General features: G+C 41.8%; 1 protein-coding gene across 1 annotated transcript in view; it reads right to left on the minus strand.

The window, feature by feature from the left end:
- Positions 1–19,550, minus strand: part of LOC109866433 (disks large-associated protein 2) — a 170,150-nt gene that overhangs the window by 114,621 nt on the left and 35,979 nt on the right. The window lies entirely within an intron of this gene.

Genomic DNA, 19,550 nt, shown 5'->3' on the forward strand with positions numbered 1-19,550 from the left:
TCTGTAAGCTCGAGTTAATTTGCACAAAAAAAAATTATATGATGATGGAAAGACCTGTGTGTTGTCCTTGTTAATGCAGACAGAGAGGAGCTCCAACTTCTTAACCTCTCTCGGATATATACGGTAGCGTCCCACCTCGCCAACAGCCAGTGAAAGTGCAGGGCGTCAAATTCAAAACAACAAAAATCTCATAATTTGAATTTCTCAAGCATACAGGTATTTTACACAATTTTAAAGATAAGATTCTCGTTAATCCGGCCACAGTGTCTTATTTCAAAAAGGCTATACAGCGAAAGCACCACAAACGATTATGTTAGGTCACCACCAAGTCACAGAAAAACCCAGCCATTTTTCCAGCCAAAGAGAGGAGTCACAAGAAGCACAAATAGAGATAAAATGAATCACTAACCTTTGATGAAACTGGAACATGCTTAACACCCCAGCCATCCTACAATCTAAACTTGATGCCCTCAATCTCACACAAATAATCAATGAACCTACCAGGTACCTCCCCAAAACCTTAAACACGTGCACCCTCATAGATATCATCCTAACCAACTTCCCCTCTAAATACACCTCTGCTGTCTTCAACCAAGATCTCAGCGATCACTGCCTCATTGCCTGCATCCGTAATGGGTCAGCGGTCAAACGACCTCCACTCATCACTGTAAAACGCTCCCTGAAACACTTCTGCGAGCAGGCCTTTCTAATCGACCTGGCCGGGGTATCCTGGAAGGATATTGATCTCATCCCGTCAGTAGAGGATGCCTGGATATTTTTTTTAAAATGCCTTCCTAACCATCTTAAATAAACATGCCCCATTTAAGAAATTTAGAACCAGGAACAGATATAGCCCTTGGTTCTCCCCAGACCTGACTGCCCTTAACCAACACAAAAACATCCTATGGCGTTCTGCATTAGCATCGAACAGCCCCCGTGATATGCAGCTGTTCAGGGAAGCTAGAAATCATTATACACAGGCAGTTAGAAAAGCCAAGGCTAGCTTTTTCAAGCAGAAATTTGCTTCCTGCAACACTAACTCAAAAAAGTTAGTGTTGAGTCCATGGAGAATAAGAGTCCATGGAGAATAAGAACACCTCCTCCCAGCTGCCCACTGCACTGAAGATAGGAAACACTGTCACCACTGATAAATCCACCATAATTGAGAATTTCAATAAGCATTTTTCTACGGCTGGCCATGCTTTCCACCTGGCTACTCCTACCCCGGACAACAGCACTGCACCCCCAACAGCAACTCGCCCAAGCCTTCCCCATTTCTCCTTCTCCCAAATCCATTCAGCTGATGTTCTGAAAGAGCTGCAAAATCTGGACCCCTACAAATCAGCCGGGCTAGACAATCTGGACCCTTTCTTTCTAAAATTATCTGCCGAAATTGTTGCCACCCTATTACTAGCCTGTTCAACCTCTCTTTCGTGTCGTCTGAGATTCCCAAAGATTGGAAAGCAGCTGCGGTCATCCCCCTCTTCAAAGGGGGGGACACTCTTGACCCAAACTGCTACAGACCTATATCTATCCTACCGTGCCTTTCTAAGGTCTTCGAAAGCCAAGTCAACAAACAGATTACCGACCATTTCGAATCTCACCATACCTTCTCTGCTATGCAATCCGGTTTCAGAGCTGGTCATGGGTGCACCTCAGCCACGCTCAAGGTCCTAAACGATATCTTAACCGCCATCGATAAGAAACATTACTGTGCAGCCGTATTCATTGATCTGGCCAAGGCTTTCGACTCTGTCAATCACCATATCCTCATCGGCAGACTCGACAGCCTTGGTTTCTCAAATGATTGCCTCGCCTGGTTCACCAACTACTTCTCTGATAGAGTTCAGTGTGTCAAATCGGAGGGTCTGCTGTCCGGACCTCTGGCAGTCTCTATGGGGGTGCCACAGGGTTCAATTCTTGGACCGACTCTCTTCTCTGTATACATCAATGAGGTCGCGTTTGCTGCTGGTGAGTCCCTGATCCACCTCTACGCAGACGACACCATTCTGTATACTTCCGGCCCTTCTTTGGACACTGTGTTAACAACCCTCCAGGCAAGCTTCAATGCCATACAACTCTCCTTCCGTGGCCTCCAATTGCTCTTAAATACAAGTAAAACTAAATGCATGCTCTTCAACCGATCGCTACCTGCACCTACCCGCCTGTCCAACATCACTACTCTGGACGGCTCTGACTTAGAATACGTGGACAACTACAAATACTTAGGTGTCTGGTTAGACTGTAAACTCTCCTTCCAGACCCATATCAAACATCTCCAATCCAAAGTTAAATTTAGAATTGGCTTCCTATTTCGCAACAAAGCATCCTTCACTCATGCTGCCAAACATACCCTTGTAAAACTGACCATCCTACCAATCCTCGACTTTGGCGATGTCATTTACAAAATAGCCTCCAATACCCTACTCAACAAATTGGATGCAGTCTATCACAGTGCAATCCGTTTTATCACCAAAGCCCCATATACTACCCACCATTGCGACCTGTAAGCTCTCGTTGGCTGGCCCTCGCTTCATACTCGTCGCCAAACCCACTGGCTCCATGTCATCTACAAGACCCTGCTAGGTAAAGTCCCCCCTTATCTCAGCTCGCTGGTCACCATAGCATCTCCCACCTGTAGCACACGCTCCAGCAGGTATATCTCTCTAGTCACCCCCAAAACCAATTCTTTCTTTGGCCGCCTCTCCTTCCAGTTCTCTGCTGCCAATGACTGGAACGAACTACAAAAATCTCTGAAACTGGAAACACTTATCTCCCTCACTAGCTTTAAGCACCAACTGTCAGAGCAGCTCACAGATTACTGCACCTGTACATAGCCCACCTATAATTTAGCCCAAACAACTACCTCTTTCCCAACTGTATTTAATTTTAATTTATTTATTTATTTTGCTCCTTTGCACCCCATTATTTTTTATTTCTACTTTGCACATTCTTCCATTGCAAAACTACCATTCCAGTATTTTACTTGCTATATTGTATTTACTTTGCCATCATGGCCTTTTTTGCCTTTACCTCCCTTCTCACCTCATTTGCTCACATTGTATATAGACTTGTTTATACTGCATTATTGACTGTATGTTTGTTTTTACTCCATATGTAACTCTGTGTCGTTTTATCTGTCGAACTGCTTTGCTTTATCTTGGCCAGGTCGCAATTGTAAATGATAACTTGTTCTCAACTTGCCTACCTGGTTAAATAAAGGTAAAATAAATAAATAAAATAAAAATGATCTTCATCAGATGACACTCATAGGACTTCATGTTACACAATACATGTATGTTTTGTTCGCTAAAGTGCATATTTATATAAAAAAATACATTTTACATTGGAAACATGCGGTGGTTGTGCAGAGAGCCACATCAATTTACAGAAATACTCATCATAAATGTTGATGAAAATACAAGTGTTATACATGGAATTAGAGATGTACCTCTCCTTAATGCAACCGCTCTGTCAGATTTTTTTTAAAACTTTACGGAAAAGGCAAAGCGTGCAATAATCTGAGTAGATAGTTCAGACAACAAAGCAGCCAAAAAGATATCTGCCATAATGTGTAGTTAACATTAGTCCGAAATAGCATTATAAATATTCACTTACCGTTGATGATCTTCATCAGAATGCACTCCCAGGAATCCCAGTTCCACAATAACTGTTTGATTTGTTCGATAAAGTTCATCATTTGTGTCCAAATAGCTTCTTTTGTTAGGGTGTTTGGTAAACAAATCCAAACGCACGTTCAGGTCCAGCCGAACGTCGGACGAAAAGTTCAAAAAGTTATATTACAGGTCGTAGAAACTTGTCAAACTAAGTATAGAATCAATCTTTAGGATGTTTTTATCATTTTTAAAGTTCTAAAGACTGTTGACATCTAGTGCAAGCCTTAGGAAGTGCAATATGACCCCATTTACACTGTATATTGGAATGGCAAAGAGTTGAAAAACTACAAACCTCAGATTTCCCACTTCCTGGTTGGATTTTTCTCAGGTTTTTGCCTGCCATATGAGTTCTGTTATACTCACAGACATCATTCAAACAGTTTTATAAACTTCAGAGTGTTTTCTATCCAATGCTACTAATAATATGCATATATATATAGCATCTGGGACAGAGTAGCAGGCAGTTTACTCTGGGCACCTTATTCATCCAAGCTACTCAATACTGCTCCCCTGTCACCAAGAAGTTAATCATAGCCTCAATTTTGTCCCGCACATTGAATATAGTTTCGGAGAGTCCCTGTAATACTAGATTCAGATCATTCAGGCGAGAGCAAACATCACCCAGATAGGCCAGTCGTGTGAGAAACTCGTCATTATGCAAACGGTCAGACATTAAAGAAAACTTTAAGCTCGTCTCTCAACTAAAAAAATTGTGTCAATACTTTGCCACCTTGATAACCAGCACATGTCTGCATGTTGTAAAAGCGTTACATGGTCGCTGCCCATATCACTGCAGTGTCGAAAATACATGAGAGTTCAGAGGCCTTGCTTGAAAACTTCTTAGGGATAGGGTCTAGTTTCCTGAATTACTGCCTGTTACTCAGGCCCAGAAGCCAGGATATGCATATAATTGATAGCATTGGATAGAAAACACTTTGAAGTTTCTAAAACTGTTAAGCAATGTCTGAGACTATAACAGAATTGATATGGCAGGCAAAAATCTGAAGAAAATCCAACCGGAAATGTTTTTCTTTGAGGTCCCAGGCTCACTAGCTTTAAGCACCAACTGTCAGAGCAGCTCACAGATTACTGCACCTGTACATAGCCCACCTATAATTTAGCCCAAACAACTACCTCTTTCCCAACTGTATTTAATTTTAATTTATTTATTTATTTTGCTCCTTTGCACCCCATTATTTTTTTATTTCTACTTTGCACATTCTTCCATTGCAAAACTACCATTCCAGTATTTTACTTGCTATATTGTATTTACTTTGCCATCTTGGCCTTTTTTTGCCTTTACCTCCCTTCTCACCTCATTTGCTCACATTGTATATAGACTTGTTTATACTGCATTATTGACTGTATGTTTGTTTTTACTCCATGTGTAACTCTGTGTCGTTTTATCTGTCGAACTGCTTTGCTTTATCTTGGCCAGGTCGCAATTGTAAATGAGAACTTGTTCTCAACTTGCCTACCTGGTTAAATAAAGGTAAAATAAATAAAAAATAAATAAAAAATTATTACAAAAACCTTTTGTTCCTATGTAAATCCATCTCCCAGATTACAATTCCTATGGTGTCCACTAGATGACAACAGTCTTTATTCAAGGTTTCAGGCTTGTTTTTTGAAAAACAAGCAAGAATTTGGAGTTTTGGTGAGAAGAGCACCGGAACAATATCAGTCTTTCGGCGCCCGAGGGAGAGGGCGCGCTTAATAATTATCCTTTCCTATTGAACATACTACTTTATGTATGAAATATTATAGTTTATTTACATTTTAGAGTACCTGAAGATTAAATAGAAACATTGTTTGACTTGTTTGGACGAAGTTTAGCGGTAGCTTTTTGGACCCTTTTGTCTGCATGTTGAACAAGTGGATTACTGAAATCGATGGTGCCAATTAAAACATACTTTTTGGGATATAAAGAAGGACTTTATCTAACAAAACGACCATTCATGTTATAGGTGGGACTCTTGGGATTGCAAACAGAGGAAGATCTTCAAAAGTAAGTGATTTATTTAATCGCTATTTGTGATTTTATGAAGCCTGTGCTGGTTGAAAAATATGTTGATGTGGGGTGCCGTCCTCAGACAATCGCATGGTATGCTTTCACCGTAAAGCCTATTGTAAATCAGACAACGCAGTTAGATTAACAAGAATTTAAGCTTTTAAATGGTATAAGATTCTGTATGTTCATGAATGTTTAACATTACGATTATTTATTTGAATTGCGCACCCTCCAATTTCACTGGATGTTGTCCCACTAGCGGGATGCCTATCCCTAGACAATGTTAACCATTTTCACTGTAGTGTCTTTCAAGCTGTCAGATATTCCTTTGGCAGCAGGAGCCTCGGTGGATGCTGCAGTGTACCCAAGTGGCGTCGGGAGCAACTGCTTGCACAAGACATACCACTCCACTATCATGGCTTTTGCGCCATTAGTACAGATATCAACACATCTTGACCACCAGAGTCCATTTGATGTCACAAAGCTGTCCAGTACTTAAAAAATATCCTCTACTGTTGACCTGGTTTCCAGTGGTTTGCAGAAGAGGATGTCTTCCTTAATTGACCCCTCATAAATGTAACGGACATATACCAGGAACTGTGCCAGGCCCACCACGTCTGACTCATCCAGCTGTAACGCATATAATTCACTGGCTTGTTTCACAACATCTCCTGCCATCTCACTGATGCATCGTGAAACAGTGTTGTTTAATGAAGGATTGTCTGTATCGTGTTTTTGTCCTTTTCCCCCAGCATTGTCCAAGCCATATCAGCAGCAGCAGGAAGTATTTAGTCCTCTACAATAATATGGGGCTTGCCTGTCCTAGCCACTCGGTAGCTCACCATATTAGACAATTCTAGCCCCTTCTTATTAATGGTATCTGTTGCTTTTACACATGTCTTACTACTCGAAATTCATCTTAATTCTCGCTCAAACTCCTGTTGCTTATTTTTCAAATTGGCATGTTTTGTTTCTAAATGTCTGCGCAAGAGTGAAGGTTTCATTAAGTTGTGAGATAGTACTTTTGCACATATAACACACTGTGGCTGAGGAAAGACACTACTCCCAATATAAGTGAACCCCAAATCAATGATAGTTCTCATGTTATTTGCACCTCTTCGATGGTCCAACGTCTCTGTCTGTTGTTCGGTGCTTTCCCGGGTAAGGGGGCAGTAAGCTCTTCGGCTGCATCAGATTCACAACTGTCAGTGTCCATGCTAGCTAGGCTAACAACAAATGTAAAATTACTGATGCTAGCATTGGATGTGCTTGTGGAAGCAGAACAACTTGTGTCGTCGACAGGTGCAGCACTGCTGGTATGCATCTCTATGGTTGTGGGCCTTTTTTTTTACCATTCATCCATTTTCGAGCAAACGGAATGAGCTGCAGCTATGTTTGCCTACATACGGACCGTTAGTGGGGGGAGACACTCTAGACCTAAACTGTTACAGACATATATCTATCCTACCCTGCCTTTCAAAGTTCTTCGAAAGCCAAGTTAACAAACAGATCACCGACCATTTGAAATCCCACCGTACCTTCTCTGGTATGCAATCTGGTTTCCGAGCTGGTCATGGGTGCACCTCAGCCACGCTCAAGGTCCTAAACGATATCATAACCATCGATAAAAGACAATACTGTGCAGCCATATTCATCGACCTGACCAAGGCTTTCAATTCTTTCAATCACCACATTCTTATCGGCAGACTCAACAGCCTTGGTTTCTCAAATGACTGCCTCACCTGGTTCACCAACTACTTCTCAGACATAGTTCAGTGGGTCAAATCGATGGGCGTGTTGTCTGGACCTCTGGCAGTGTCTATGGGAGTGCCACAGGGTTCAATTCTCGGGCTGACTCTCTTCGCTGTATACATCAATGATGTTGCTCTTGCTGCTGGTGATTCTCTGATCCACCTCTACGCAGACGACACCATTCTGTATACTTCTGGCACTTCTTTGGACACTGTATTAACAAAACTCCATACGAGCTTCAATGCCATACAACTCTCCTTCCATGACCTCCAACTGATCTTAAATGCAAATAAAACAAAATGCATGCTCTTCAACAGATCGCTGCACGCACCTGCCCGCCTGTCTAGCATCACTCCTCTGGACAGTTCTGACTTAGAATATGTGGACAACTACAAATACCTAGGTGTCTGGTTAGACTGTAAACTCTCCTTCCAGACTCACATTAAGCATCTCCAATCCAAAATTAAATCCAGAATCAGCCTCCTGCCAAACATACCCTCGTAAAACAGACTATCCTACCGATCCTTAATTTCGCCGATATCATTTACAAAATAGCCTCCAACACTTTACTCAACAAAATGGATGCAGTCTATCAGAGTACTATCCGTTTTGTCACCAAAGCCCCATATACTACGCACCACTGCGACCTGTATGCTGTCGTTGGCTGGCCCTCGCTTCATATTTGTCACCAAACCCACTGGCTCCAGGTCATCTATAAGTCTTTGCTAGGTAAAGCCCCGCCTTATCTCAGCTCACTGGTCACCATAGCAGCACTCACCCATATCACGCGCTCCAGCAGATATATTTCACTGGTCACCCCCAAAGCAAACTCCTCCTTGGGCCGCCTTTCCTTCCAGTTCTCTGCTGCCAATGACTGGAAAGAATTGCAAAAATAATTTAAGCTGGAGACTCATATCTCCTAACTTTAAGCATCAGCTATCAGAGCATCTTACAGATCATTGCACCTGTACATAGCCCACCTTTAAATAGCCCACCCAACTACCACATCCCAATACTGTTTTTTTTGCTCCTTTGCACCCCAGTATCTCTACTTGCACATTCATCTTCTGCACATCTATCACTCCTGTGTTTAATTGCTAAATTGTCATTATTTCGCCACTATGGCCTATTTATTGCCTTACCTCCCTAATCTTACTTCAGTTGCACACACCGTATATAGACTTTTCTATTGTGTTATTGACTGTACTTTTGTTTATCCCATGTGTAACTCTGTGTTGTTTGTGTCGCACTGCTTTGCTTTATCTTGGCCAGGTCGCAGTTGTAAATGAGAACTTGTTCTCAACTAGCCTACCTGGTTAAATATAGGTGAAATAAAAAGTTTAAAAAAAGGGGTATTCCTGCGAGAGAGATTGGATGATAATTATTTGACTAGGCTACCTGTATTTGACATTCTGTTATTTCGCCGAACACTAGATGGTTTCATTTTCTTTTTGGCTGTGAAACGAGGCTACTCAGGTGAGAAAAAAGCCTCACCCAAATGTATAGCCCCGTTGGAAAATATAAATGGACTGTTTGAAATTTTTTTTTTTTTTTTTTTTCATGAATCACATTTTTATTTGGCGGACCCCCGACGGCATTGCGCGTACCTCTGGGTACCCTAGTTTGGGAATACCTGCTCTAGGGTATCCCCCATCGAGATAAATTCAATGTTGTACCCCTTTGATATCACCCCTGTCATATAGTGAAACCAGTGCTTTGACTGTCTCCCCTGTACAATATGTGACTGTGAGTGTCAGTCACGTTACTGTTGATATAGACGGAGACCACTCAGACTGTCCATCAGGGACCTAGTGGAGCAGAACGTCCATCTACTGCTCCAGTCACAGTGGGCTAGTGATTCATTAGAGATTGTACAGAGTGAACTTCAGAACACACACATACGCACACGTGCATAGACACACACACAGAAACATAAACATTCACAAAAGCAGGCACTTACTCTCTCTCTCACACACACACACACACACACACACACACACACACACACACACACACACACACACCAGCCCATTCACTGGAGAAGAAAACAGTTTGAAAGCCATAAAGACAACCATTGCTCCCTCTGCTCTATGTTCAGCAGCAATATATTTTATGTAATCAAATACAAGCTCAGGCATAATAAACATCTGTCATGTGATTGAAATAAATGTAAACCAAAGTATTTTCATTATCATGCTGACCCCAAAATACTTTTATTTATGTCCTTGTTGGCAGCCCCTCATTTAATACTAAACAACTGGTGTGTAGGAAGTTTAAAGTCCACCCACAGGAAGGTTAACTCCCTGTCCGCCCTGTGAGTACACTGTCAATGGAAGACACTATTTATCCATCTCCAGTGCCATCTTGGAGGAAGGCCGGGGATAAGTATGCATTGGCTGTCTCTGACAGAGCATAAAGTCAGCAGTGTGTATTGATTGCAGTTACATGAGAGATAAATATGATGAGAGTCAGGTACTGTAGCTCACTGACTTAAAGTAGCAGGATCATTGGTGTAGAAAAAGCATTCAGTAGCATTCCTGATGCTAACTAACCTGCCTCTGGTCATTGACAGACAGGAGCCCAGTAATGGAATAGCCCCTAAACACCCCTCTCCTGTTACTACAGCAACACCACCCGCTTCTGACAGCAAATTAAAACTTCATTCTCTAACACTATCCATTCCACTCCAAGGACCGAGCCAATGAAATAGTCTATTACTGTACTGGAGAGATCTCTAGTGACACTTGCTGCATTACAATGAGTTACATGCCAATGTATTTCTTGTTTTTCATAGAATATGGTTGACTATACAGTACATTATCTAATTAATTTAGTACACGCTCTACAAAAAGACAATACGTGGGAAGACACTAACATTCAACAACCCACCCATAATACATAATACCCACGAGAAACACTCAAACCCCCATGTCCATTTTCACCCACGAGATAATGTGCCGGAAAATCACTCAACCCCCATGTCCAGTTCCACCCACAACATAATGCTCACAAGAAACACTCAACCCCCATGTCCAATGCGTAAGAAAACAAAGTGTTTGTCACATTTGTAAACGTAAGTCTTTGATTGGTTGTGATAGATGGCCCGTCTGCAAATTGAAACAGTAATTTCACCATTACGAAACATCCACATCATTCAGAAGCATTTAATGTACACTCTTAAGAATGAGGCCACACATTTTTCCCTCTCCTCATGTTAGCAAACATACACGTTGCTCAAAACCTCCCGTGTTCTTACGCTGCAGCACCTAGTAAGAGCATGAGGTATAGGGTAGGCTAGCCAACCACATCATCTCTAAAATGGCACGTTTTGCCTTCCATACTTGGCATGCCAACAATAATGCATTCCCCATTGACAATAAACATTACACTGTTCGACACCTTATCTTGCCACACTACAGTCTCAGATTCCCTAGCCTATTTGTGTCTGTATTCTCATGCTCTCCTAATGAAATTACCAATGTAGTAAGAGGTTCAAAAGCATCTTCATTGAAAATATAAACAAAGACGTGTAACATTATATACATTATTGAGTGGTGAAAGTGTTTCTGGCTGTCTGTATAAACAGGGCTTCCCTATCGGAGGCTATATCTGCGCTACACATATTGATTTCACTGCAGGGGAAGGGATTTATTAGTATTACTAGGGAACTCCGGACACCGTGTGAATAAATATTAAGAAACACTTTTAAATTAGATAGACCTCTCATCTCGTCCATTGGATCCTGACGTTTCTTATACACCCATTCACCCACAGGCAGGCACAGGGATATCCACTCGCATACTGTAACGTTAAACCTCAGTTGGCATAAAAACCTTACACAGGATTTTTCCAACAATGCAAATGTTAAGTTTAGAGAAAAAATATATATATACAGTTGAAGTCGGAAGTTTACATACGCCTAGGTTGGAGTCATTAAAACTAGTTTTTCAACCACTCCACAAATTTCTTGTTAACAAATTATAGTTTTGCCAAGTTTGTTAGGACATCTATTTTGTGCATGACAAAAGTATTTTTTCTAACAATTGTTTACAGACAGATTATTTCACTTTTTTTTCTGTCACATTTCACAGACAGATCATTCACAATTCTAGCGGGTCAGGAGTTTACATACTCTAAGTTGACTGTGCCTTTAAACAGCTTTGAATATTCCTGAAAATTATGTAATGGCTTAAAAAGCTTCTGATAGGCTAATTGACATACTTTGAGTCAATTGGAGGTGTACGTGTGGATGTATTACAAGGTCTACCTTCAAACTCAGTGTCTCTGCTTGACATCATGGAAAAATCTAAAGAAATCAGCCAAGACCTCAGAAAAAAATGTAGGCCTCCACAAGTCTGGTTCATCGTTGGGAGCCATTTCCAAACATCTGAAGGTACCACGTTCATCTGTACAAACAATAGTACGCAAGTATAAACACCATGGGACCATGCAGCCGTCATACCGCTCAGGAAGGAGCCGCGTTCTGTCTCCTAGAGATAAATGTATTTTGGTGCGAAAAGTGCAAATCAATCCGAGAACAACAGCAAAGGACCTTGTGAAGATGCTGGAGGAAACAGGTACAAAATCATTTATATGCACAGTAAAACGAGTCCTATATCGACATAACCTGAAAGGCCACTCAGCAAGGAAGAATCCACTGCTCCGAAACCGCAATAAAAAAGCCAGACTACGGTTAGCAACTGCACATTTGGGACAAAGATCATACTTTTTGGAGAAATGTCCTCTGGTCTGATGAAACAAAAATAGAACTGTTTGGCCATAATGACCATCATTATGTTTGGAGGAAAAAGGGGAAGGCTTGCAAGCGGAAGAACATCATCCCAACCGTGAAGCACGGGGGTGGCAGCATCATGTTGTGGGGGTGCTTTGCTGCAGGAGGGACTGGTGCACTTCACAAAATAGATGGCATCACGAGGAAAGAAAATGATGTGGATATATTGAAGCAACATCTCAAGAAATCAGTCAGGAAGGTAAAGCTTGGTAGCAAATGGGTTTTCCAAATGGACAATGACCCCAAGCATACTTCCAAAGTCACAAAATGGCTTAAGGACAACAAAGTCAAGGTATTGGAGTGGCCATCACAAAGCCCTGACTCAGTAACACCAGCTCTGTGAGGAGGAATGGGCCAAAATTCCCCCAACTTATTGTGGGAAGCTTGTGGAAGGCTACCCGAAATGTTTGACCCAAGTTAAACAATTTAAAGGCAATGCTACCAAATACGAATTGAATATATGTAAACTTCTGACCCACTGGGAATGTGATGAAAGAAATAAAAGCTGAAAGAAATAATTATTTCTACTATTATTCTGACATTTCACATTCTTAAAATAAAGTGGTGATCCTAACTGACCTACGACAGGGAACTTTTACTTGGATTAAATGTCAGGAATTGTGAAAAACTGAGTTTAAATGTATTTGGCTAAGTGGTATGTAAACTTCCGACTTCAGCTGAATATATACACACACTACCATTCAAAAGTTAGGGGTCACTTAAATCTCCTTTTTCTAAGTTAGGGGTCACTTAGAAATCTCCTTTTTCTAAGTTGGGGTCACTTAGAAAAGCACATTTTTCGTCCATTAATTAAATTGATCAGAAATAAATTGTAGACATTGTTAATGTTGTAAATGACTATTGTAGCTGGAAACGGCAGATTTTTTTTATGGAATATCTCTATAGGCGTACAGAGGCACATTATCAGCACTCCTGTGTTCCAATGGAACGTTGTGTTAACTAAAGTTTATTATTTTAAAAGGCTAATCGATCATTAGAAAACCCTTTTGCAATTATCTTACCACAGCTGAAAACTGTTGTTCTGATTAAAGAATCAATATAACTGGCCTTCTTAAGACAAGTTGAGTATCTGGAGTTCGATTACAGGCTCAAAATGGTTAGAAACAAAGACCTTTCTTCTGAAACTCATCACCATATTCTTGTTTTCAGAAATTAAGGCTATTCCATGCGAGAAATTGTCAAGAAACTGTAGATCTCGTACAACGCTATCTACTACACCCTTCACACAACAGCGCAAACTGGCTTTAACCAGAATAGAAAGAGGAGTTGGAGGTCCCGGTGCACAAGTGAGCAAGAGGACATGTACATTAGAGTGTCTAGTTTGAGAAACAGACGCCTCACAAGTCCTCAACTAGCAGCTTCATTAAATAGTACCTGCAAAACACCGGTCTCAACGTCAGCAGTGAAGAGACGACAATGGGATGCTGGCCTTCTAGGCAGAGTTGCAAAGAAAAGACTGGCCAATAAAAGATTAAGATGGGCAAAAGAAAACAGACACTGTACAAAGGAACTCTGCCTAGAAGGACAGCATCCCGGAGTCACCTCTTCACTGTTGACGTTGAGACTGGTGTCAGTCTTGTCCCATCGCTGCAACTCCCGTACGGACTCGGGAGAGGCGAAGGTCGAGAGCCATGCGTCCTCCGAAAACATGGCCGCACTGCTTCTTGACACACTGCTGGCTTAACCCGGAAGCCAGCTGCACCAATGTGTTGGAGGAAACACCGTACAGCTGGCGACCAAAGTCAGCATGCATGAGCCTGGCCCACCACAAGGAGTCACTAGAGCGCGATGGGACAAGGCAACACAGCCCGCGACTGAACCCGGGTCTGGCACGGCGATGCAGTGCCTTAGACCGCTGCGCCACTAGGGAGGCCTGGTTACAAACTTCTTCCATTTAAGAATGATGGAGGTCACTGTGTTCTTGGGGACCTTCAATGCTGTAGAAATTTTTTGGTACCCTTCCCCAGATCTGTGCCTCGACACAACCCTGTCTCGGAGCTCTAAGGACAATTCCTTCAATTTCATGGCTTGATTTTTGCTCTGTCATGAACTGTCAACTGTGGGACCTTATATAGACAGGTTTGTGCCTTTCCAAATCATGTCCAATCAATTAAAATGTAATTTACCACTGGTGGACTCCAATCAAGCTGTTGAAACATCTCATGGATGATCAACGGTAACAGGATGCACCTGAGCTGAATTTTGAGTCTCATAGCAAAGGGTCTGAATACTAATGTAAATACAGTATTTTATTATTTTTTATTTTTTATAAATTGTGCAAAAAAATCTGAACTTGTTTTTGCTTTGTCATTATGGGCTATTGTGTGTAGATTGATGAGAAAATAAATGTATTTAATCAATTTTAGAATAAGGCTGTAACGTAACAAAATGCGGAAGGGGGTCTGAATACATTCTGAATTCACTGTACCTGGACCACCTATTAAGATGTGCCTTTTAAGTAAATTAGGTGTAAAATTAGGTGAAAAGGAGCCTGGAGTGCCACTTTAAGTCAGGTGACAGGAAGTAGAACTCCTACATCCGGGATCAACTAGATTCAGCAGATGGTCGGGGGGCTGGAACATAATTAATAGTGATTTGTAGACTTCAAATTGACCGCAATATTTGACTAACACATAATAGTTTCAAACCTTTCTTACATTTGTATACAATCACATCTCTATTATGTGTGGGAATACTTGGGAACAGATAAATAAAACCCCCGCGGTCCGCCAGTTGGGGAAACCAGTCCTACATTGGCGCTGTGAATGTTCACATCCAAGTGTCCTGCACGGCACACACAAGACTGTATTAGCCAGTTTAGATAAAGCCTAGGCTTTTGCTCGGTGGAGCTAACGCAAATCTTCCGGTTCTCAGGCAAGGTTACTCGTCACACACACACATTGTTTCCGAACCACCTCTGTTGCAAGTACAGATTGTGAAGTAAACAGGATGTACTGTATTAATCTGATAATGGGATAAAATGTACAGTACTGGAGTCTCTCGAGTTGCGCAGCGGTCCAAGGCACTGCATCACTACACACCCGGGTTCGATCCCGGGCTGTATCACAACCAGCTGTGATCGGGAGTCCCATAGGGCAGTGCACAATTGGCCCAGCGTCGTCCGGGTTAGGGGAGGGTTTGGCCGGGTTGGGGGGGGTTTGCTTTACTTGGATCATTGTGGGTTGGCTTCCGGGTTAAGAGGCCTGGTGATAAGAAGCACGGTTTGGTGGATCATATTTCGGAGGACGCATGACTCGACCTTCGCCTCCCGAGCCCATTGGCAGTACTGGTATTATGCAACCCTAACTGGGGTCAGGTGCACTATCATTTTATCGCTAATATTCAAAGCACTCCAAACTGGGAATGACTTTACATTTCTAAAGCATCCATTTCATTGTGTTCCAGCAATCAGCACAAACTGCATTTTTAAACCACCAAGGCATTTATAGCCTTATTGCTTCCCGAAAAAAGTTCACTCCATTTAATTTCACACAATCACACAGTTCTACTGTAGCTGCCTCTTTACAAACAATTAGAGATAAAGACGATGCTCTGGGAGATACACTTCCTCCAATTTGATCCTGATGTTATTCCAATGAAGGGATACTGGTGAGGCTGTAATGTATTCCGCAAGTAAACACCCACAACCACAGTAGGAGATGAAGGAACTTAGCCTTCAGTTTCTTTTTTTGGACGTGGGTATCCTGTATGAAATTCTGTAGCCCGTTGCTAGGCAACTCAAATGATGTCAGTGAAAGAGACAGATAGCGAGGTAGCTCTCTTTCACTTACAACTGTATGCCCGCATTGACCGGTAGAGATGCAAATCATGTACAGTAGGACATGAATTGAGAAATCCAGCACTCAGAATTAAACTATCTGGACACATTTGATTAGCTGTTTGATTAGCAAATTTTTGAATGCAGTTTAAAAAAGATGCATATAAACACTCATCACACACCCAGACTTTTGGTTTACAAGATTGCTGAAGGTGTGGAAATCAAAGTAACAGTTGAAGCAACCCAAAGTAGCCAATCTAGCTAAAACAGCCGCTGTATCTGGAAGAAGAAGCAAATGTGTATAGCATACAATAACCTTAACTGTATTGCACTGAACCCTTACAAAATGTCCATTGGGGGTACAATGAATAAAATACCATGGTACCATCATGGTTTTTTGGTCACTACCATGGCAGCAAAATTCCATGGTATTTGCACTGTAGTTCCTGCTGAAGATGGGTGATATCGTATGTCAAATCAAATCAAATCAAATTTATTTGTCACATACACATGGTTAGCAGATGTTAATGCGAGTGTAGCGAAATGCTTGTGCTTCTAGTTCCGACAATGCAGTAATAACGAACAAGTAATCTAACTAACAATTCCAAAAGAAACTACTGTCTTATACACAGTGTAAGGGGATAAAGAATATGTACATAAGGATATATGAATGAGTGATGGTACAGAGCAGCATAGGCAAGATACAGTAGATGATATCGAGTACAGTATATACATATGAGATGAGTATGTAAACCAAGTGGCATAGTTAAAGTGGCTAGTGATACATGTATTACATAAGGATGCAGTCGATGATATAGAGTACAGTATCTACGTATGCATATGAGATGAATAATGTAGGGTAAGTAACATTATATAAGGTAGCATTGTTTAAAGTGGCTAGTGATATATTTACATAATTTCCCATCAATTCCCATGATTAAAGTGGCTGGAGTAGAGTCAGTGGCATTGACAGTGTGTTGGCAGTAGCCACTCAATGTTAGTGGTGGCTGTTTAACAGTCTGATGGCCTTGAGATAAGCTGTTTTTCAGTCTCTCGGTCCCAGCTTTGATGCACCTGTACTGACCTCGCCTTCTGGATGACAGCGGGGTGAACAGGCAGTGGCTCGGGTGGTTGATGTCCTTGATGATCTTTATGGCCTTCCTGTAGCATCGGGTGGTGTAGGTGTCCTGGAGGGCGGGTAGTTTGCCCCCGGTGATGCGTTGTGCAGACCTCACTACCCTCTGGAGAGTCTTACGGTTGAGGGCGGTGCAGTTGCCATACCAGGCGGTGATACAGCCCGCCAGGATGCTCTCGATTGTGCATCTGTAGAAGTTTGTGAGTGCTTTTGGTGACAAGCCGAATTTCTTCAGCCTCCTGAGGTTGAAGAGGCGCTGCTGCGCCTTCTTCACGATGCTGTCTGTGTGAGTGGACCAATTCAGTTTGTCTGTGATGTGTATGCCGAGGAACTTGTGAGGGGGTTGTGGGGATGTAACAGTCCTACTTATGTTTCCTGTGATACAATGTCTCCTTGGCGGCAGCCTAGATGGCAGTCTAATCCCTATATAGTGCACTACTTTTGACCAGAGTCCTATGTGCCCTGGTGAACGCTTCAGACGCTACCAGAGTCTCCTCGTGTCACACAAACAATCCCACTGCCAACATCTGGAGCTAGTTTTTCTAAACGTTTAAATTGGATCAGAATGATCTGGATTATGCTATCCTTTTTTTTATCCACGATCAGATCAATCTTCTTTTTTTTCCAGAAAACAATCGGATAGGATCATACTGATCCAGATGGCACAATATCAAGGTCACAGAATCTGGATTCTCAGTGCTTTGAACAGGCCTACACCTCGCCATCTACTGGACAGGCTGTGGTACTACTTCTACCCTGTCAAAGGGAAACAGAGATCAGTGAACTACATGAATAACAGTAAGTAGATGAAACATAATAGAGCCTGCATATCACTTATAAGTAAGTAGATGCATTTATTTGACACTTCTCAATATAACAAATGACCACATACCTATAATGAGGTCAATTTAACATAATTATCTTTTGGTTTTCAGATGTAAGAACGTTTTTTAAACCTCCCATTAGTTGTCTTTAGTCCACACTGTGTCCTCCCTACCAGTGGGATCAAAATAATCCCTCAGTTTGGCATCAAAACTATCCTATTCACAAATTTGAGTTTTGAAAAATCAAAACACAACATATAATCCTTATTATATCCAGTATAAAATACTGTATAGAGTGTAATGTATAAGACTATAAGTCATGCTTTAAGTGTAAAACTAACAATGACTCAATAATCCATGCCTTCTGAGAATGTTATAAAGTCCAAAAGGTATGGGTGGAGCTATCAGAAGTATTACAATGTGAATGAACTTTTAATCCATCTGTCTGCATATTCAAGACATGGCATCTGAGGGTGCAGTGAGATACAGTACCTGATGGACAATACTTTCCTTGTCAATCATCTTGAAAATCGTACACATAACTGGAAATCAACCAATCCACCATCGTTAAAAAAAAATGGAAAGGTCAAATGCTTTATTATCTGAATGTTGAAAGTGCATGGGCGACGGAGAGAAAGAAAATGGTGCAGTCCGGAGGATCAGAATCTAATGTTACACTTTTGAAAAACCTGATGCTAACATTTAATCCTATCCAATTGTCGAAATCCAAAAATATACCTTTTGAAAAACTGCTGCATGATGAACTAAACTCAGCAAAAAAAGAAACGTCCTCTCACTGTCAAATGCGTTTATTGTTAGCAAACCTAACATGTGTAAATATTTGTATGAACATAACAAGATTCAACTGAGACAAACTGAACAAGTTCCACAGACATGTGACTAACAGAAATGGAATAACAAAGGGGGAGGTCAAACTCAAAAGTAACCGTCAGTTTCTGGTGTGGCCACCAGCTGCATTAAGTCCTCCTCATGGACTGCACCAGATTTGCCAGTTCTTGCTGTGAGACGTTACCCCACTCATCCACCAAGGCACCTGCAAGTTCCCAGACATTTCTGGGGGGAATGGCCGCAGCCCTCACCCTCAAATGATTGAGATCCGAGCTCTTCGCTGGCCATGACAGAACACTAACATTCCTGTCTTGAAGGAAATCACACACAGAACGAGCAGTATGGTTGGTGGAATTGTCATGCTGGAGGGTCATGTCAGGATAAGCCTGCAGGAAGGGTACTACATGAGGAAGGAGGTTGTCTTCCCTGTAATGCACAGCGTTGAGATTGTCTGCAACGACAACAAGCTCAGTCCGATGATGCTGTGACACACCACAACAGACCATGACGGACCCTCCACCTCCAAATCGATCCCGCTCCAGAGTACAGGCCTCAGTGTAAAGCTCATTACTTCGACGATAAATGCGAATCCGACCATCACCCCTGGTGAGACAAAACTGTGACTCATAAGTGAAGAGCACTTTTTGCCAGTCCTGTCTGGTCCAGCGATGGTGGATTTGTGCCCATAGGCGACGTTGTTGCCAGTGATGT

Source organism: Oncorhynchus kisutch, linkage group LG21, assembly GCF_002021735.2.
Source record: "Oncorhynchus kisutch isolate 150728-3 linkage group LG21, Okis_V2, whole genome shotgun sequence".
Classification (NCBI taxonomy): Eukaryota; Metazoa; Chordata; class Actinopteri; order Salmoniformes; family Salmonidae; genus Oncorhynchus; species Oncorhynchus kisutch.